At 41.4% G+C, this 20,073-nt stretch overlaps 1 protein-coding gene across 3 annotated transcripts in view; it reads left to right on the forward strand.

Annotated features, from left to right (window-relative positions):
- Window positions 1-20,073, forward strand: part of ATP6V1C1 (ATPase H+ transporting V1 subunit C1) — a 106,682-nt gene that overhangs the window by 50,338 nt on the left and 36,271 nt on the right. Inside the window, exon 1 of one of the 3 annotated variants that reach the window (XM_010588438.3) lies at window positions 6,896-7,049. The exons of 1 other annotated variant lie outside the window; for it this stretch is intronic. The gene's annotated coding sequence lies outside the window, so the exon portion shown is untranslated. Of the gene's footprint in view, window positions 1-6,895; window positions 7,050-20,073 lie in introns of those variants that run through there. One more of the 3 variants, XM_003408425.4, reaches the window with a different exon arrangement.

Consider the following 20,073-nt stretch of genomic DNA (forward strand, 5'->3'; position numbering starts at 1 on the left):
AAAGGACAAGGGCATTTTTTCAAATCTTACAGAGGCCTCTATGTCTCCCTTTTGCCCGTATGGGCCACTGTAGGGGGACTTGATGAGTTGTGTACTCAACCAAGCGGCCATATCCTTATGATCTCTGTTACTGTTGTTTGATAGAGTATGGAACTTTCTGCTTACCCAGGACAAATATTGGTACTAGTCATTACAGTGGGGCAGACCTAGGCTAACTGCCAGACTGCTAAGGAAGTATGTCAGCCCAGAGAAGAGTAACAAGCAGTGTACTATTTGAGCAGCTTCCTTGAACTTGTTGCCCAGTAGATGGCCTGTAACCACCTCCCCAATTCCTCCTCATCAACAGCAATAAAGTGAATAAAGTAGAGGGACATTTATTGTTCGGTTATTCACACAATTTGGCCTATTTCCAAATGCCAGGGACTATACAATTTGGCTTATTACTCATTCCCATGGACTTCCCTCAAATTCCATTAACTGGCACATGAGCTCTACATCTTTCCTCTTCCAGAAAGCTATGTCTCTGACGTATTCCATCCTTGTCACCAACACTATTGAGAACTGTGAAGAAGGGTCTGAGATTTTACTCTACAAGTTAGCCTGGCCCATTAGTTTCATAGGTGTTGGTAGGAGAAACAAGACTCTGGGGTCAAAGACGGAGGGCTTTCTTACTTACAACCCAGGAAGCAGCAAGAGCATCAGTATATTTGCATCAGCCTCCCTTGTCCTCAATTCCCACAGGGGAGGCGTGAATGGGCCCAGATGGATGCCTGGACATACCCAGGTTTCATTACAGGACCATAACCCTGAGCTTAAACGAAAAAAAAAAAAACCAAACCCATTGCCGTCAAGTCGATTCCGACTTATAGCATCCCTATAAGACAGAGTAGAACTGGGTTCTCTAACCCTGAGCTTAGAGAACCCAAATCTTTTATACCATAGGCTAAGTGTGGCTTTCCATTGCTTCAGCAGGAGACACTATCTCTGCTTTTCAATGCCGTTTGTTATAGAAACATTACTGAAAAAACAGTCTAGAATAAAGGCATTCAGAGCTTCTGCTCTCAAGACATGCAGAAATGTGAAAGATTCACGAAGAATTGTTTCCCAACAGAAGTCACATAAATAAAAATTGTAAAGACTGAGATAGAAGAACTCAATGGCACTTAAAATCAGTGCAGTATTTCTGCCGATAAATTTTTGGCCAGACACCCTCTTCCCTTCAGTCAATCAACTGCCCTGTGCATTATTAACCGTTTTGAAGGATGTTTGTAAATTCTGGAAATGCAGGAATTAGTTGTAACAATGAAAAGGAACTAGAGAGAAGGTGTTTATAAAATATATAATTTTTGTTGATGGGTACATTGTACCTACTAAATACTAACATCCTGGGCTGTTATTTTTAGACTATAAGTGGAAATAAGATGAAAATTAAATAGATTTAGTCCATAGGCAACCATTTCTTTTTACAAAACAGTGGTTGTTCAAAATCTTTCCCTCTGTGTTGTTCAGAGCCAGATTGAGCAAATCAGAAACTAGTAATAAAGAGAACAAAATTGTTAAATAAATGTGGGAGGGCAGAACTACTTTTTTTTTTTTTTTAATATCTTACTTTCACGTTTCTATGAACATTTGCTTCTCCAAAGAAGTTTTCATAAAATTCAATGGAGATAATGACAAAGATGATCATTTCCATTACTTTAGGGACCAAGAATACAGAAAAAAAGGAGTTTACAGGTTTTCTCAGGTAACACAGTATCTCTTCCCTTTCCCTCTGTCATAAAATGTTTGAAATCTGGCCTTGCTTTTGGCTGTGAGATCAATTCAGCTATCATCTATTAAATGTTTACCCTACACAATGCATGTTCAAGACTGAGTAAAAGGTGGTCTTGGTGGGGGTGATAAAATGTAGCCAGTGAAGTTAGCTAAACGCTGTAACACTGCCATGAGATTTTAGAATTATACATTTTGTTTAGTTTGAAGAGTATAAAAGGATTATGTCTAAGAAAGACAGTGTGAGAGGCTTTATGCTGCAGAGGTTAAAAGCATGGACTCTGGAAACAGCCTGGGTTCAGAACTCAGGTTTGCCACTTACTAACTGGTCAAATAACATAATCACTCTGTGACTTAGTTTCCTCATATGTAAAATACCAATCTTCTAAATTGTCATGAGAATGAAATAAGTTAATTTTTGTAAGGCACACAAAATAGTGCCTGGCACATAGCTAAGCACCATAGAAATTATAGCTGTTATTGTTATATCGGATTATGGGGATCACAAAAGGCTTCATGGATGAGGAGGCATTAGAGGCAAACGTGGTCATTAGCAGGGAATGAAATGGAGACGCCCCATATATGACAGCCAAGCTGAGGCACCAGCAGGGTGGATCTCCTCAGCAAGTGCTCTAGGGATGGGTTAGACACAGACACTCCCCTTCTGTTGCCCTGAGCCCATCGCACAGGTTGAATGCATATAAATATTCTCCAGAGGTGCACCAAAGTGATTTTCCCTGGGCAATAAGGAGCCCTGGTGCTAACCAAAAGTTTGGTGGTTCAAACCCACCAGCTGCTCCATTGGAGAAAGATGTGGCAGTCTGCTTCCATAAAGATTACAGCCTTGGACACCCTACAGAGGCAGTTCTGCCCTATAGGTAGAATTGACTCTACATCAACAGGTTTAGTTTGGTTTGGTTTTACTAACCTAAATGTTGGTGGTTCGAACTCACTCAGTGGCACTGTAGAAGAAAGGCCTGGCGATCTGTTTCTGTAAAGATTACAGCCAAGAAAGCGCCATGGAGCAGTTCTACCCTGTAGCACATGGGGTTGCCATGAGTCAGATCGGCTTGATGGCAATGGGGTTGGTGAGATAATGGGGTGATGTTTATTTTCTTCTTTTTGCTTATCTATACTTTCTAGTTATTGAACAATTAATACGTATTAAATGTCATAGGGGAAAAAATGAAAGACAAGTTTTAAAAAGCTGTGATTCATTAAATACTTAGCATTTATAAACACAAAAATTATTTATATTCTTCCCAAGCAAGGGCCTATGGCATGTAAAAATTTGTGATCCTGATGAGTCAAGAATTCACTATGAAGCTGGCATATGGGAGCCAATTGCCTAGCTAGTGAGTGAGCCTAGCTGACTGCCTGATGTTCACATCTCAAAGTGGCAATGTCACTGTAATTTGTTACATGGTTCTATTTAATTCTCTCAAGACTAGAGGTAGATATTATTGTCTCAATTTTACAGATTAAAAAACCGAAGGTCTTATATACTATGTTGGTAATCGAGAATTTGGGAGCCTGAGAATATCATGGGTCTAACATACGGTTTCTCAGCCTCAGCACTACTGACATTTTGGATCAGATAATTCTTTGTGTGGGGGTTGTCCTGTGTATTGTAGGATGTTTAACAGCATCCCTAGCCTCTATCCACTAGATGCCAGTAGCACCCACCTCCCAGTTGTGACAACCAAAAGTATTGGCGACAAAATCACCCCTGGCTGAGAACCACTGGTTTAGTATATTCTATTCATTAGGCCTGAGCATTAACCTCTAAAAATTCAAGACACAAACCTGAAGTCTTAACGCCCCAACCTCATAGGAGGCTTACTTTTTCTACTAAATCTTCAATAAATGCTGTTGATGATGAAAACAGACTCAATAATATAATGAACATATTTGCATAAATATTTCCCATTTTTTGTTTTATTTCCATCATAATATGGATCAAATGAACCTTTTAAAGGCTTCCCATCTATACTATCAAATTGCCGTCCAGAAATGTTGTACAACAATTTGCATTTTCAGTTGCAAGGAAAGACTGCCTATCTTACTACACCCTCACCATGACTGGCTACTACATTTTTTATCTTTGCTAGTATAACGGTTGTTCTAATTTATATTTTTGAGAAGAACTTTTCTCACGTTTTAGCGAGTGATATTTCTTTCCTAATTGTTCATGCTCTTTCCTCATTTGTTAGGGGCTCAGTACTGTTTTTTATCAGTTTACCTGAGCTCTTTATATACTATAATCTGGATTATCATAAATTTCTACATAAAAAAATATCTTGTGGAAAGCATTTGAGTTTAGACTTCATTAAATGCTTGGATATAGGGCAAAGGATTTATACCACAGCAATTGAAGCAATCTCAGAGTTGTGAACACTCCTCTTTTTAGAAGTAGTTTTTCATGCTGCTTTCTTCGTCCTCTTCTCTCTTCCCATCACTTCCCTATGCCTCGCCTTCTTTCTCCTCCCAAATTTCTATTCCTTTCCAGTAGAGACTAGTTTAGTTACCTCTTTGTTTCTTTGTCTCCATTTACTCAGGCTCTTAGTTTGTCTTCCACCCCATTGGTTTAGCAAAGTATTTTCCTAAACAAGGGCACTGTCTTTCCTAAGGAGAATACCAGCTCCAACTTTCAAGATACCTTTAATATTATGGGGGGGGGGGGGGTGGGTGAAAAAGGTTATAAATCCTATTGTCCTATTTGTTTCAAATGTTTTCCCCACTTTGTGCAATTACATTGTTTTCCTTGAAGAAGTTGTAAGGAAAAATAGGTCTTCTTTAAGCTTTCTTCCAGTGCTTTCAGCTTAGAAGGTGCTTCCAAGTGGGCAGTACTTAGATAGCTGGAAATGAAGGGAAAAGGTGCAGCAAGCCTGCTATACATACTTACATGCCTAGTATGATCCTATGCATAGTGTGGAAAGCAAACTTCCTCTCTTTTTAAAAATGCATTCTCTTACTATTAGAAGCCATCAGAGAGTAATTATGCCATGTTTACATTAAACACAGTTGCTAGGTTTTTAAATGAGATATGCTAGGCCTAATCATTAGAGCTAGGACCTGGGTGGTGCAAATGGTTTGCACTGGACTGCTAACCTAAAGGTTGGTGGTTCAAACCCACCCAGCAGCACCACAGAAGAGAGGCCTGGTGATCCGCTTCCACGATGATTATAGCTGAAAAAACCCTATGGGGCAGTTCTACTCTGTAACACAAGGGGTTGCCATGAGTCAGAACCAACTGGAGAGCAAGGGGTATGGTTTGATTTGGTTTAATCATTAGAGCTAACATTTATCGAGCAAGTTCCTGGGTGGCTCAAACTGTTAAGCGCTTGACTAGCAGCTGAAAGGCTGGCAGTCTTAACCCCTCCAGAGGTGCCTTGGAAGACAGGCCTAGCGATCTGCGTCTGAAAGGTCACAGCCTTTGCAACTCCATGGAGCGGTTCTAATCTGCACATGTGGGGTTGCCATGAGTTGGAATCGACTCAATGCCAACTACCAACACCAACGTTATACTGCCCTCCCATGTATACATGACAATCAAAGCGTTGGAAAGTGGCAGGAGGTTGGAAGTAGATGTATTTGAGTTTAAAATTTAAGAAACTGAGAAGTTTGCTTCAGGACTACACACAAGCTTAAAGAAACGAAGAGGTTTCAAAGTCAGACCTTAAAACTGTACTCTTCAAAGTGGTACATATTGGCTACTTAAATTTCAATTAGTTAGAGAGAAATAAAATTCAAAATTCACTTTCTCAGTTGCATTAACACATTCCACGTGCTCAATAGCTACATGTCGTTAGTGGCTACTGTATTGGACAACACAGAAGAACATTTCCATTATCACAGAAAGTTTTATTGGACAGCACTGACCTAGCAAAAAAGTTGCTTTTAGGCCCATTTTATGATGCCAGATAAAGCCTTTGGAATTTCTGACAAGTTCCAAATCTATGTTAAAAAGATCTGGTTATTGGAATTGCCTGAACTTCATCCAAAGTTGGAAAAAGGCATTCTGTTTGGGAATAGTTTGGTTGGTTGTTGTTTTTGTTCAACCTAATACTGAAGCTCTAAGAAATTTTGCGGTGAATTTTTACAGGGACCCAACAGCAGAAAGGGTACAGGCTAGGTCAAATAAACCTAGGTCCTATAATATATGGTAACAATGGCGCGCGTTTACTGCATGTTTCTGGGTGCCAGACACTGTGCTAAATGCATACATCATTTAATCCTCACAGTGCCTCTACAAGGTATATATTATTGCCTCCATTTTTCAGGTGAAGAAGATGAAGTTCAGAGAGGCCTGAGGTGGCACAGCTAGTAAGTAGGGATGCAAAGGTTAAAACCAGGTGTATCTTTCTATTCCTTATGCTAAACAGCTCTGTGACTTCTGGTTCTTCACTTTCCTTAAATTCAGAAGGGCTAAATTAGAGAATCTCAAACTAAAACTCTATGCTTTAAATTAGAATAATTCCATTTTTTCTTATATAAAATATGCAGTGTTCAGAACAGCAGCTTGCTCCACGCCTCTGTCTTGAAATCTTCCTTGGTTTCCCCTTTACCTCATGTGGTTTCAACTATTCATGATGTTTATAACACGCCACCCATGTCATCCCTCAACAAGAAAACGCACTCCACTTGGCAAGGGATGATTCGTTCAAGTAGGTCATCCTGAAATATTTAGCACAATGCATGGTACACAGTAAATACTTCATGAACATTTATGGAATTATGCTGGGAGTGGACAAACGGAAGGAAAACTTGAATCAACCCAAACGAAGTATCAAGGGTATTACTCAGAAAATGGGACTGTCCAAGAAAACCCCGAGTGGAGAAGCCTGGAGACAAGTTCTGGGTCGCAGAAACCTGAAGTGGAATAATGTTAGGGACGGTGGCGGTGACATTCACTTCTGGGGCACGAGACGCAACTCGGAACACTGGAAGACGCAGAAAACCACCCGCACCCTGCAACAACGGTTCCCAGTCTCCTCCCGTCTCGGAGCCATCCTCCCGCGCCCGCCCCGCCTCCGAGTTCGCGGCGGCCGCGACTGCGACTGCGCAGTGGTGCGCGTAGGCGGCACAGCGCGAGCCCTGGTCAGCTGACTGCTCCGGCTTGCACGTGACTTTCTCCGTGGGTGCTCGGGTGGAGGAAGCCGTGAGGCCGGAGCATAGGTCGGGGAGTGATGGAGCGCTGAGCCGTTAACGTCTGCCAGGCTGTCTGTCTCCGTACCTGTTAGTGCTGGCACCTCCTCCTTTGACACCTTCCTGGGTCGGTGAGCGACGGTTACCCGGGTTGGGGAGTCGTGGCCAGGAAGAAGCTTGCGCTGCGGTCGCCGTCTGGGAGGGATGGGGGCGGGAGCGGGGCCGAGGCTGTGGCGTTGGCGCTGGAGCTGGCAGGGTGGCTATGGCTGGTTTCCTGGCGCCGGTTCTTCGCAACCTCGGGCCTTGGTTTCGTCTCTAAGGAAGAGGAAGAAAGGGAAAGGAAAGGTCCTAGAGGGTATTCAATGGCAGGGGCAGAAAAGAGATGAGACACAGCTGATCTGGGACTTTTCTCCTTGGGTGGGGGTCACAGCGAATCCACTCTTCCCGATTGAGGAGGATTAAAGGGGACAAAGTGGCCCAGGTGAGGACCTGGGGTGGTGCGTGTGTGAGGTCACAGCAAGAGCAAGAGCCTTCTCTGGGTGTTCGCGCGTGTGTGTAGAAGAGTGGCGGCTTAGAGGGTCTAAACCCAAACCCACTACGGGGGAGTAGATTCCGACTCATAGCGACTCTGTAGGGTAGAGGGTTTTAGGGTCGCTATGAGTCGGAATCGACTCCATGGCGCTGGGTTTGGTTTGGTTGAGGAGCCCTTAACTGCAGGCAGGGGGTCTTGTAGAAGGCTCAAAGTTTCTGTAGGCTAGAGAAGTACAGGAATTCAGAGAACGCATACCTTTTTTTAGTGGAATGAGGGAAGGGTAGGTAAGAAACTCCTGAAAAGGAACTTGGGCGAAGAGTCACGTAAGGCAAATTGAATCACCTGAGAAACAGGAGTAAAAGGGAAGCTCATATCCTTTTCAGAGGAAAGACCTGGTATGTTAGGGAAACAAACATTTCAGTGAGAGCTCACTACTGTTCTGGAAGTGGAGGAGTGGGATGTAAACAGTCCAGCGTTAGGAGTTTGCACCATTGCGGGGGAGATAAATCATACACATACCACACATTTCAGTTCTATAAAGCTATAAATTAAAAAAAAAAAAAAGCTAGGTGCTTTGGCAATGTAGAGCAGGGACAGATGTATGAACTGGTGTTACCAGGGTAAACATCCTAGAGGAAGGAAAACTTGTATTGAGTCTTGGCAAACCAGTGGGATTTGAACAGGCAGAGAAAAATAGGGTAAACTTTAGGCAGGGAGAGCCATGGGGTTTGAGGGACAGAAGATGAAGAAAGAGTAGTTCTGGGGGAGTCAGAGTTCTGGTTTGTGGTAGATTTGATTTGTGGAGAAGTGGGAGATAAAGTTGAGGGTCAGGTGATAAAGGTAATGAAGACTTTGAATGATACTCATTTACTTATACATGCAACGAATATTTATCGAATGCGTGCTGTATGCCACATACTTTGCTGGAGTCCTGAGTGGTGCAAACAGTTAATGTGCTTGACTGCTGACAGAAAGGTTGGAGGTTCAAGTCCACCCAGAGGCATCTATAAGGAAGGCCTGGTGATCTACTTCCAAAAAAATCAGCCATTGAAATCTGTATGGAGTACAGTTCTACTCTGAAACATAGGGTTGTGGTGAGTTGGAATTGATTTGGTGGCACCTGGTTTTTAGACTAGTGCTGATGCTAGGGCTATATAGTATAGAAAATAGAGTCTCTGGGGAAGGAACCCTGGTGGTGCAGTGGTTAAAGTGTTTGGCTGCTAACTGAAAGGTTGGCAGTTCAAACCCACCAGCTGCTCTGCGGGAGAAGGGTGTGGCAGCTTGCTTCCATAAAAATTTACAGCCTTTGAAACCCTATTGGGCAGTTCTGCTCTGTCCTATAGGGTTGCTATGTGTCTGAATCAATTTGATGTGCAGTGGGTTGATTCTCATAGAACTTCCAGTCAAGTGGAGATGGATTTTCATAAGTAATCATGCAAATGTGAAATATGCTTTGAAGTAATATCAGAGAACTCTGTGAAATAGTTTACCAGAGACATGACCTCCATGGAAGGTTCAAAGAAAGCTTTGCCTAGTATATGACTTTTGACCTGAAAAGAGGAATAAAAATTTATTGGGGATATTAGGTGTGAGGGTATGAGTGAAAAGAGCATCCCAGGCTGAGGGAACAGCATATGCTAAGGAGTTGAATGAAGGCCAGCTTGGTTAAAACTTTTGAGGAAGGAGCAATGTAAGAGATGCTGGTGGGGAATGTTGGGGTAGGCTTGGCAGAAATTTTATCCTAAAAGCAGAGGGAAGCCAGTGACTATTATAGGCAAAGGAGTAGATCGATAGTGGAATGGATCAGATGTGACTTTTGAAAAGATAATTTTTGTGGAGAATGTGGTGTGTGGCAAAAGTGAATGAGGGGAGACCACCTAAGGAGTACATTGTAATTCAGCCAAGAGATGGCAAGGCAGTTTAAATTGTTTCCTGTAGGAGGTGGAGAACTGCTGAAGGATTTGAAGGCAGGATTCATTTTACTCAGGAATTACAGAGACTATTTTAGCTGTATTCACTTTCAGAGGGGCTTAGGAGTTTGGGAAGGGAAAGAGTGATTAGATTCTATTTGCACACTTCGTTGAGGTGGGAGGAATTTATTCATAGTTAGAGCTACTCCCTAAGTTGTCCTGAAGTACAGAGGGGAGGCTGGACCATTTTGGGGTTGGTAGGAGACCCCTTTGCAAAAATTTGTTTTGACTTTGTAAATTTATCCTTTTGCAATGGCATTTATTCCATAGTAGCTTTTGTTGAAATGAAGTTAGTTATGGGAAGGACTCAGTTACCTTTCATACCTACTTTGTTCTCTCAGGTCTTTCAGGAAAGATAGATGAAAGTGCATAGTTAGGAACCCATCCTAGACCCTTCGAGCTAAAGACAGATACAGTGATTTGTCTATGTCTGACATAACATCCACAGTCTTCTGACTGCTGGTGTATTGTTCCTGTTGATGACCTACACAGTACTTAACAGTCACATCTAGAGAAGAGGATGAGTTTCTTGAAGTGCGTTGGAATCTTTGACTCAGCACTTTTGGTGGACTTTTTCTAGTTGGACAGCTTCAGGGGATTTGGCAGTGATGGCTAGTACTTAAAAATCTACTTCCCTATAAGCTCAGGTAAAGCTAGCCAATTTACAGGTCAGGTGGAGGAGATAATAAGCAACAAGGTGAGCTGAAATTGCTTAGGTTGTCAATCATGGCTCTTGGCAACAAGCAAGTCTCACGTTGAGTTGAAGGGTTGTGTCTCAGAAGCCCCGGATTGTTTTCTCTTGGTATACCATGCAGGACCTAGATAAAATCTAAAGAAACAGTTCTCGGGATCTGGCTAAAGTAAATGCTGAAGGCTATGTGGTTAGGGTAATTCTGCTTTTAAAACTGGACAGGAAATACTCATTATTTTTTGGTATGTTAGTGTTAAAAACCAGAGAAGCAAACCCGTTGCTGTAGAGTCGATTCCAACTCGTAACGACCCTATAGGATTCTGATTTACGTTAGTTTTTACAACCTAAAGAGAAACTTCGGGGGTTCAAAAATATGACTCTGTGATGATTTCAACAACTTGTGAGGTAATTCCATTGTCCAAGGAGGAAAATTGGAATGCCGGAACAAACCTTTGCAAAAGGATCTTCTTGTAGTCTACCAGTCCCTAGGCACTCAGTCGTCTTTTTAGACTTGAGTCTGATGAGGGGTGACTACAGTTTGGAATACCAGTCTGCCAGTTGCTGTTGAGTCCGTTCTGACTCAGGGTGACCCATGTGTGTCAGAGTAGAGCTGTGCTCCCGAGGGTTTTCAGTGACTGATTTTTCAGAAGTAGATGGCCAGGGCTTGCTTCTGAGATGTCTCTGGGTGGACTCAAACCTTCAATCTTTCAGTTAGCAGCCGAGCATGTTAACTGATTTGTTCTTGTACATATCCTGATCTATCTGCTTTTCCTTTTTTGGACGTGGAATCATATATCACTTTAGTTGTAAATTCATGTTGGATTTCCATTTCATTGATGCTTTTAATACATAATTGAAGCCATTAGCCTAGTACCCTGGGAAAGATAGCCCAAACAGTCAAAAATTTCCTATTGATACAAGTGACTCTTAGAACTAGAATTTCATAAACATTCTTTTCCAGTAGGAAGTCTACTTTTAACAGCACCATTGTGTAAATCTGCTATACATCTATTGCATTAAAAAAGGAGAGGGGGGTTAGTGGAGGAGAAGTGCTTTGGGTACATCACGGGATAGAAGATTGGATCCTTGGCTTCATATCTAACATGAGATTTATGTGCATGTGTGTTTCAAAATAAAATGCCAGATAAATTTAAAAAATGGTGTTGCATGGAAAGATTAATGTTACCTTCTAGGATATTTTAAGCAAACTATCAACGAATAGGAAGATATTTCTAAAATATTTTGATTAACAGATGGGCTAATTTTATCATGAAAGTTTTCCTTGTGAATCAGCCTACAGTTTAGTGTTTCTGCGTGGGTGCTGTTGGCATTTTGGGCTAGACTATCCCTTGTTTAACCCCATCCACTAAATGCTGATGATAGTGACCCCCACATTAGGACAGCCCCAGATGCTCCCATACATTTCCCAACTCCCCCAGAGGAGAGGTACCATTTGGTTGAGAAATACCTCATGTGGTGCCTTTATTTTTTGGATGAATGTTGGAGGCACTGTTAAGTGAAATGCATTTTACTAGATGCTGGGTATACAGCTTTTAAGAGTAATATTTTAATGAATTAGCATGTACTTGAATTCAGATAATTTAAAATTCAATTTTTGATGTTTTAATGTTGCAGTGCCTTTAGTATAAAACTATAGAAACTGTATTCAGATATCACTTTGAGGAACTTGTCGGTTGTAAAAACTACAGGAATAACTCAGAGGTTCCCTTCAGTTCCAGTAAAATGTATGGACTCACTTGGGCAACTAATTTTATTAACTGTTTCCTTATCTGCAGATGGGGGTAGGGGTAACATCTACATTGAAGGAATTAAGTAAATCACTTAGCATATTAAAATGCTTATTATCATTGGGCAGAGCACATAGTACATAGTAAGTGGCTGTCATTACCAGTAAACAATTTCAAGCTTACTGAAATGATGAATTGGGGAAAACGAACTTATTTTAAGTCTTTAACTTGATGAATTTCAGCCTAGAATACATGTGGTAGATATTAGCATTTAATGAAATGTGGTATTTATTGGGATCCAGTTTCAGTGACTTTTATGAATTACCAGCCCCTCCAAAAAGGGAAGTAACAAGTTGGGAGCCATGAGTGTAGATTCAGGGAATCCCCTGGCATGGAAGAAATTGTTTGCTCTTTGGATCACTGGTGACTTGTCTGTGGCAGAGAGGGGCTCTGAGAGTTGGGAAGATTCTGTCTTCAATAGATGTACTTCCAGTGATAAGTGTGTACTGACAGATGCCTTCTTTTTCAAGTCCTCCAATTCACCCAGCTTTAGCAAAAATTTCAATTTCCAACGCTGTATTATGTGTTACCCGCCAAACATGTTTCCAGTTTTATAAGACATCTATGTGAAAGTAAGGTTTTATATTTGAAAATTTATTTCTAGCCAACTGTGGAATAGAGATGGTATCTAATAAAATATGCCTATTAAAGATTAAATTTTCTTTATATTCATGGCATGCAATTCAGTTAGTCTTGAATAGAATTATAGAGTTTTTATAAATATTATTTTGGTTGAGAATAAGTCAAAGTTAAGATTTATTTAACAAAAAAAATCCGTTGCCATCTAGTCGATTCCAACTCAAAAAAGATACATATTGTGACAGTTCTAAATGTTTAAATTTCAATCCATATGAATTCTTGAAAGTATTCCTTGAAAGGTAAAACACCCATTTTAGTTATTGGAAAAACTTAAACAAGTTGTATTGTGAGCAAGCCCTTGCCACAATACCAATTAAGATGGTTCTGTTTTGAAGAGTAGGAGCCCCTGGGTGGTGTAATGCACTTGGCTGCTAACTAAAGGTTGGCAGTTGAGTCCACCCAGAGGTGCCTTGGAAGAAAGGCCTGGTGATGTACTTCTGAAAAGTCAGCGTTGAAAACCCTGTGGAGCTCAGTTCTCCTGTGACACACATGGGGTTACCAGAGGTCAGGATTGACTTCATGGCAAGTTGTTTGGATTTTGAAGGGTGAGTTTTTAATATTAAAAGAGGAAGCAGTTATTCTTACTTTTTGTTTGTATGGTGTTAATTATTTCTAGTGTAGAATATGTCAACTTTTTGAAGATGTATTTTACGCAGATCAGCTCTGTTAAAAGTTCCTGTGCCACATTGGAAGGCAATGTGACACTATTTCATTGATATTTGAGGCATGCCTTCTTTTGTTCTGGTTGAAATAAGCCACTTTAGTAAAATTAACTCGGCGTTTTCAAGGATTGTAAATACCACTTTCCAGTTTTTAATTGTTGAGAAAGGTGATCACATTGAGAAACTGAAGTACTGGTTTCTTGAAAGCCTTAAAGTCAGCACTGAAGCACTATTCGTGGGAGGTGCCAGTTTCTAAGGTCAGGCTCATGCCTTCCAGGCACGGAGGTGCCGGCCCCTCCCCTGTTCAGGCTTATTTCCTCACATTTTGTGGTGGTGTGATTATTGTTTTACTGTCTTTTATATTTAAGTCAATTCTGGTAGGATAATAATCCAAAGCCTTCAAGCTCACAGAAATGGGTAATACGTTAAATAAAGAGTCCCAGAACTTTGGACCCAGGTTTTCCCTCTCTCGCCTCCCACTTTTCCTTCCTTCCATTTTAAAAAAGAATTGTTTACTGCCTTAAAAAAAAAAAAATGTGTATATGTATATATATATATGTTTTTTGTGGGAAGACAACGTAGAAGCGTTTAAAGTTTGTCTAGTACCATAGATTTGGGAACTTAAGCACCCAGAAGGTTTGTGAGAGGAATGATATGCCCCTAACTTGAAAATGAGCTCTGGTTGCGCAGTGGGTAGGAGCTATGGCTGCTAACCAAAAGATCAGCAGTTCAAATCCACCAGCTGCTTCTTGGAAACCCTATGGGGCAGTTCTACTCTGTCCTATAGGGTTGCTATGAGTCGGAATCGACTCGATGGCAATGGTTTGTTTGTTTTTTTGACTTGAAAACAGTTATAGTCAAATAGGAGATAAGCAACCAAACACAAAATAATGCATACAGGAAAATAATAATGCACTTAATTACATGGGTTTAGATGGATATTTGGGCCGAAAGAGAAGGAGTAATTTGGGATTATATTAATGGGTTTGGTGCATGGATGGACTTAGTTTGGAAAGTCTTTTTGTTAAGGGAAGCTAAGTTGATTTAAAGAGGAGAAAGACAGAAGTTTGAGAAAAATAGGTTGTCCAAGCAGAAGCAGAGATAGGAAGAAGCACTAAGGACAGGACTGCCTGATGTCAGGGTGGACAAAGAGAGCTCAGGAAGGGTGTGAGGCTAAGGCAGAAAAATTCAGACAAGGACAGTAGTGGTGACGGTGAAAACTGGCAGATCTGAGTTTTATTTCCATGAAGGAAGCAGGAGTAGGGGTGTATGTTTTAGTGAATCTTTTGGCCTCCCATCGCCTGGAGCAGTTTTTTTTAGAGCAGGAGAATTTTTTGATGAAAAACCTTGGGGATTAATCAGGACTCTACACCGTGGTCACAAAGTCATCTGTATGTAGGGCTTCTAAAATCCTTTGTGTCCTCTCCTTCATAAGTTAAATAAAATTGTACATCTGTTGAGCGAAGCAAGGGCTTACCCAGATTTAATTTTGTCCTATACTTTATATGTTATTTTACTATTGAAAATTTTTAATATTTGTAAGCTGCCATAGAAAGTATGCAAAAAATGGGTTGATTTATTTAAGGTTTCTAAATTTTACAGAGCAATAATAATTTCTGTGTTGTAGTACTGCATGATTCTTAATAATGAAGAATGTGACATTTTAGCCATCTTATTAAAGAGCATTGCCTTTTCTTGTAATGTTAAACTCACTGTATAATCATGGAAATGCTAGTACAGTGGTTCCAAAACCTGGCTCATCATCTGAATTACCTGAGGGACTGCACTAAGCAAGGGGCAAAGTGGGTAAGTCCTGCCTTCATTGCTAACTGTGTGGGAAGGATCGGCATGAATCCAATCCCCAAAATGTGTGGATGGATCCGGTTCTCACCTACCCACTTCCCTATCCTCGTTGCCAGCTGCCCAAGTGGCACTCGCGCTCTCCAACCCTTGCTGCCTGGAGCTGGGTCCAAGCTCAAGTTAGACACTGTTTTTCAGACCAGCTGCCCATGCAGCCTTCTCTGACCCTAGTCACTCGGAGCTCACAGGTTGGAAGGACACCTTCTTTCAGCTGCCGAATAGGCAGACCCCAGCCCCTGTGGGCTATCACTGCCCCTGTGGGTTTGTTAATTTGCTGGAAAGACTGAGAGAATTCATGGAGAGTACACCATACTTCTGGCTACAGATTTATTACAACCAAAAAGGATACAGATGAGATTTATTACAATAAAAAAGGATAAAAATGAAGAGACACATATGGCTAGGTCTGGAACGGGTCCCAGTGTGGAGTTTCCATGTCCCAGAGAGGGACACGCTACCCTCTCTTTTTGTGCATGGTCACCAGCCAGGAAGCTCATTGGCCTCACCACGTTGCCAAGATACATCACCTCATGTCTTCTGAGGCTTAGTCAACATTGAGCCCTCACTAGTCTGGCCAGTCCACCACTCATTAGCCTCAGGTGTGGCTTGGCTAGAATGAACCAGGATCAAAGGCCTAATTGCTTTCTGCAAGGTGATTCCACACCTTGCAGGAACTTGAAAGAAAAAGAGTCCTGGGTCCCATTCCAGTATGGATTCAGGGAATATAGGAGCAGAAAATGATCTTGAATATTGTAATCCAGTTGTCCCATCTTATAAATGAAGGAATTTAGGCAGACAGTGACATGCAGAACTGGGATTAGATCCCAGATCTTCGTTCTCACGGCAGTGCTTGGGCTGTTGTGTCATGCTTCCCGAAGTTGGCATTTGGGTGTCCTCTGGCTATAATTCCCAGTGAGATAAAAAGACAGCTTCCTCACCTTGATCTCATGCTTCAGACAAACTGTTACTAACTAGCTTTGTCTCATCTCCCTTGTATTATTATCTCCAGGGATCATTGTTAGAATGCCATGTGGGATCTCTAAAATTGTCAACTCTTTCAAGTGTGGAGGTACTGCCCCACTTTTTAAAAAAAGTGTTCTTTTTGGTGTTTACACATGTTGTTGTTAGGTACCGTCAAGTTGGTTCCGACTTGTAGCAACTCCATGTACAACAGTACGAGACACTGCCCAGTCCTGTGACATCCCCACAGTCGTTATGCTTGAGCCCGTTGTTGCAGCTGCTGTGTCAGTCTACCTCATTGAGGGTGTTCCTTTTTTTTGCTGACCCTCTACTTTACCAAGCATGATATCCCTCTCTGGAGACTGGTCCCTCCTGATAACATGTCTGAAGAATGTGGCATGTAGTCTCGCCATCCTTGCTTCTAACAAGCATTCGGGTGTACTACTTCTAAGACAGATTTATTCCTTCTTTTGGCAGTGCATGGTATATTCAGTATTCCTCGCCAGCACCACGATTCAGAGGTGCCAGTTCTTCTTTGGTCTTCCTTATTCATTGTCCAGCTTTTGTATGCATATGAGGCAGTTGAAAACACCTTGTCTTGGGTCAGGCCCAACTTAGTCTTCAAGGTGACATCTTTGCTTTTTAACACTTTAAAGAGGTCTTTTGCAGCAGATTTGCCCATTGCAAGAGATCATTTGATTTCTTGACTGCTGCTTCCATGGGTGTTGATTGTGGATTCAAGTAAAATGAAATCTTTGACAACCTTAGTCTTTTCTCCATCTATCATGATGTTGCTTATTAGTCTAGTTGTGAGGATTTTTGTCGTCTTTGTTTACATGTAGTAATTCATTGTTTGAAAATTAGGAAACAGGCGTATACAGAAAGAATGAAGACAATCATCCATAACCACTCTCCAGAGATAATCATTAACAGCTTTTTATAACTTAATGTTTTACCTATACATAGCCTTATTTCCTTAGAATAACTTCTTAAAATTAGGATAGCTGGGCCAAAGGGTGTGCACATTTTTATCGCTTTTGGTAAATATCACCAAATTACCTTCCAGAAATTATCCACTTTTTTTTGTAAATAGAACTTTTTTGGGCTCTCATATGATATAGTCATTTTAGATTGAGAAAATATTAATGATGGCAAGTTATATCTTTATTAATGCTTTTAATTGAGTTTGTATTTTATTAATCATAATAACATGCCGTACATTTGCAAATTAATGGCAGGCACATAAATGAATGTGTAGGACATTTGTTCAAGTTGCATCTTTTTTTTTTTTTTTTTTTGAGAAAATGAACTTTCCCCTTATTACAAAAGTAATACGTATTCATTATTCTTGTACTCTGCTGTTTATACAGTATTACTTCAGTCCTTCAGACTGGGTTTGTTAAATATTTGGTGTTCCTTACAGGTAGTCCCTGACTTACACTGTATCAAGTTACTACAGCTGCACTTAGGACTGTTCTGTACATCTTATCATTAGTAATATGTGCTATATACAGTGTTTCAACCTTCAAAGAAAAATAAAGATTGGATTTATAGAGATACCGATAATAAAAGGCAATAATAATGAAAACTAAAAACAGGTATCCAACTTCTGTCAGAACCAGCATACGAAGGTGTTGGGGCAGTGGAACCCCGTCATAAGTTGGCAGGTATCTGTATTGTCATTCTTGTTTTCTATTAAATGTTAAAACATGGGCATGCTGTTAACTTTGGTGAAGGGCAAGGCAACAGACAACAAAGGGGAGGTCAGCACAGTTTAACTGGACAGTGAGTAAGGAAGACCGAAGAAGAATTGATGCCTTGAATTATGGTGTTGGCAAGGAATATTGAATATACCACGGACTGCCAGAAGAACAAACAAGTCTGTCTTGGAAAAATACAGCCAGGGTGTTCCTTGGAAGCGAGGATCGTGAGACTTCGTCTCAAGTGCTTTGGACATGTTATCAGAGGTACCAGTCCCTGGAGAAGAATTTCATGCTTGGGAAAATAGAGGGGCAACGAAAAGGAGGAGGACCCTTAACAAGGTGGATCGACACAGTGGCTGCAACAGTGGACTCAAACATAGCAGCAGTTGTGAGGATGGCGCGGGACTGGGCAGTGTTTTGTTCTGTTGTGCGTAGGTTCACTATGAGCCAGAACTGACTCAACGGCACCTAACAACAACAGCAGCACAGCTTGACCAAGGCAAAGTCGTAGAAGCTCCCTAGACACATCCAAGTACCGTGAGGGACTGAGTTGCTGGGGCTGAGGGCTGGAGACCATAGTCATGGGGACATCTAGGTCAGTTGGCATAATATAGTACATAAAGAAGATATTCTACATCCTACTTTGGTGAGTAGCATCTGGGGTCTTAAAAGCTTGCAAGTGGCCAACCTAAGATACATCTAGTGGTCCTATCCCGTCTGGCGTAAAGGAGAATGAAGAAAACCAAAGATACAAGCAAAATACTAGCCCAAAGGACTAAAGGACCACATGAATCAGAGCCTCTACCACCCTAAGCTCAGAAAATTTAGATGGTGCCTGGCTACCACCACCGACTGCTCTGACAGAGGCCACAACACAGAGTCCTGGATAGAGTGGGAGAAAAATGTGCAACAAAATTCATATTCACCAAAAAAGACCAGACTTAATGGTCTGACAATGACTGGAGGAACGCATGAGACTGTGGCCCCTGGATACTTTACTAACTCAGAACTGAAACCACTCCCAAGCCCACTTTTCAGAGAGATTAGACAGGCCTTTAAAATAAGCAATAATACGTGTCAGGAACGTGCTTCTTAGTTCAATCAAATATATGAGATCAAATGGGAAACTCCTGCCCAAAAGCAAGACGTGAAGGCAGAAAGGGACAGGAACTGGAAGAATGGACACAGGGAACCTGGGATGGAAAGGGAGAGAGTGCTGTTAGGTTTTGGGGATTGCAACCAACATCACAAGACGGTATGTGTATAAATTTTTGAATGAGAAACTAATTTGAGCTGTAAATTTTACCTAAAGCGCACAAACACACAAACTAATGAGATAATAAAATTAAAAATAAATAAAATGACAAAAAAAAAAAAAAAAGAATGGCCCTGGGAGTGTCCTGGGAGGTTGTGGCCAAATCCCAAGATAGAAACAAACAGCAATTAGATAGCAAACCGAAAGCCCATGAACAAATAATACATATAGCAAAACAGATGAGACTTCATTTTCTGGCCATGATGAAATAACTAGTATCAGACTTGCAGTCCCATCATAAACAATTAGAAAATTGGACAAAATATATGAAAAAATTGTTTCTAGACATTGGACAACAGGCAGCACTGGATCTGAGAAAAGGGAAGCAAACGAAGTGAGTCCTGGGATCACTCCAGCTGCCTGACTGAAGACATTTTCCTGACCCTAGTTTAGGAAAGGAGGCTCAAGCAGAGCTTGTTGGTCTTGTGTTGAAGGGGCTGGATTTGGAGGGAAGGCTCTTCTGGTTGGAATTTGCAGGTCTGTAGAGAGAAGAGAAGTAGGCCAAGAAAGAACACCAGAAATCTGTATAGAGGTCTTTGCAAGAGGTTCAGCAAATCATGACTAGAGAGCTATAAGCTGAACAGTTAATTGCCAGTGCTCACACGGCTGGGAGGCATTTGAATTCTGACCTGGTAGGGGGAGAGGCCTTGTTGAACACCTGGGGCATTCAGTAGAATCCCCAGAAGATCACACTTTAATAATCCAAAAACCAAACCCATTGCCATACCGTCAATTCCGACTCATAATGACCCTGTAGGAGAAAATACAACTGCTCCACAGGGTGTCCAAGGCTATAAATCTTTACGGAAACAGACTGCTGCATCTTTCTCCCACAGAGTCTCTGGTGGTTCAGACTGCCAACCTTTCCATTAGCAGCCGAGTGCTTAACCACTGCCTGGAGTGTAGATATGGTCAGCAAGAGAGAAACTGTACACGTGTTTCTACACACAGAGATGGACTTGGACCTAGATCTGAATCTTGAGGCACTCCCATTTAATTGGGATGCTTTTCTAGT

This window comes from Loxodonta africana, chromosome 14 (genome assembly GCF_030014295.1).
Source record: "Loxodonta africana isolate mLoxAfr1 chromosome 14, mLoxAfr1.hap2, whole genome shotgun sequence".
Classification (NCBI taxonomy): Eukaryota; Metazoa; Chordata; class Mammalia; order Proboscidea; family Elephantidae; genus Loxodonta; species Loxodonta africana.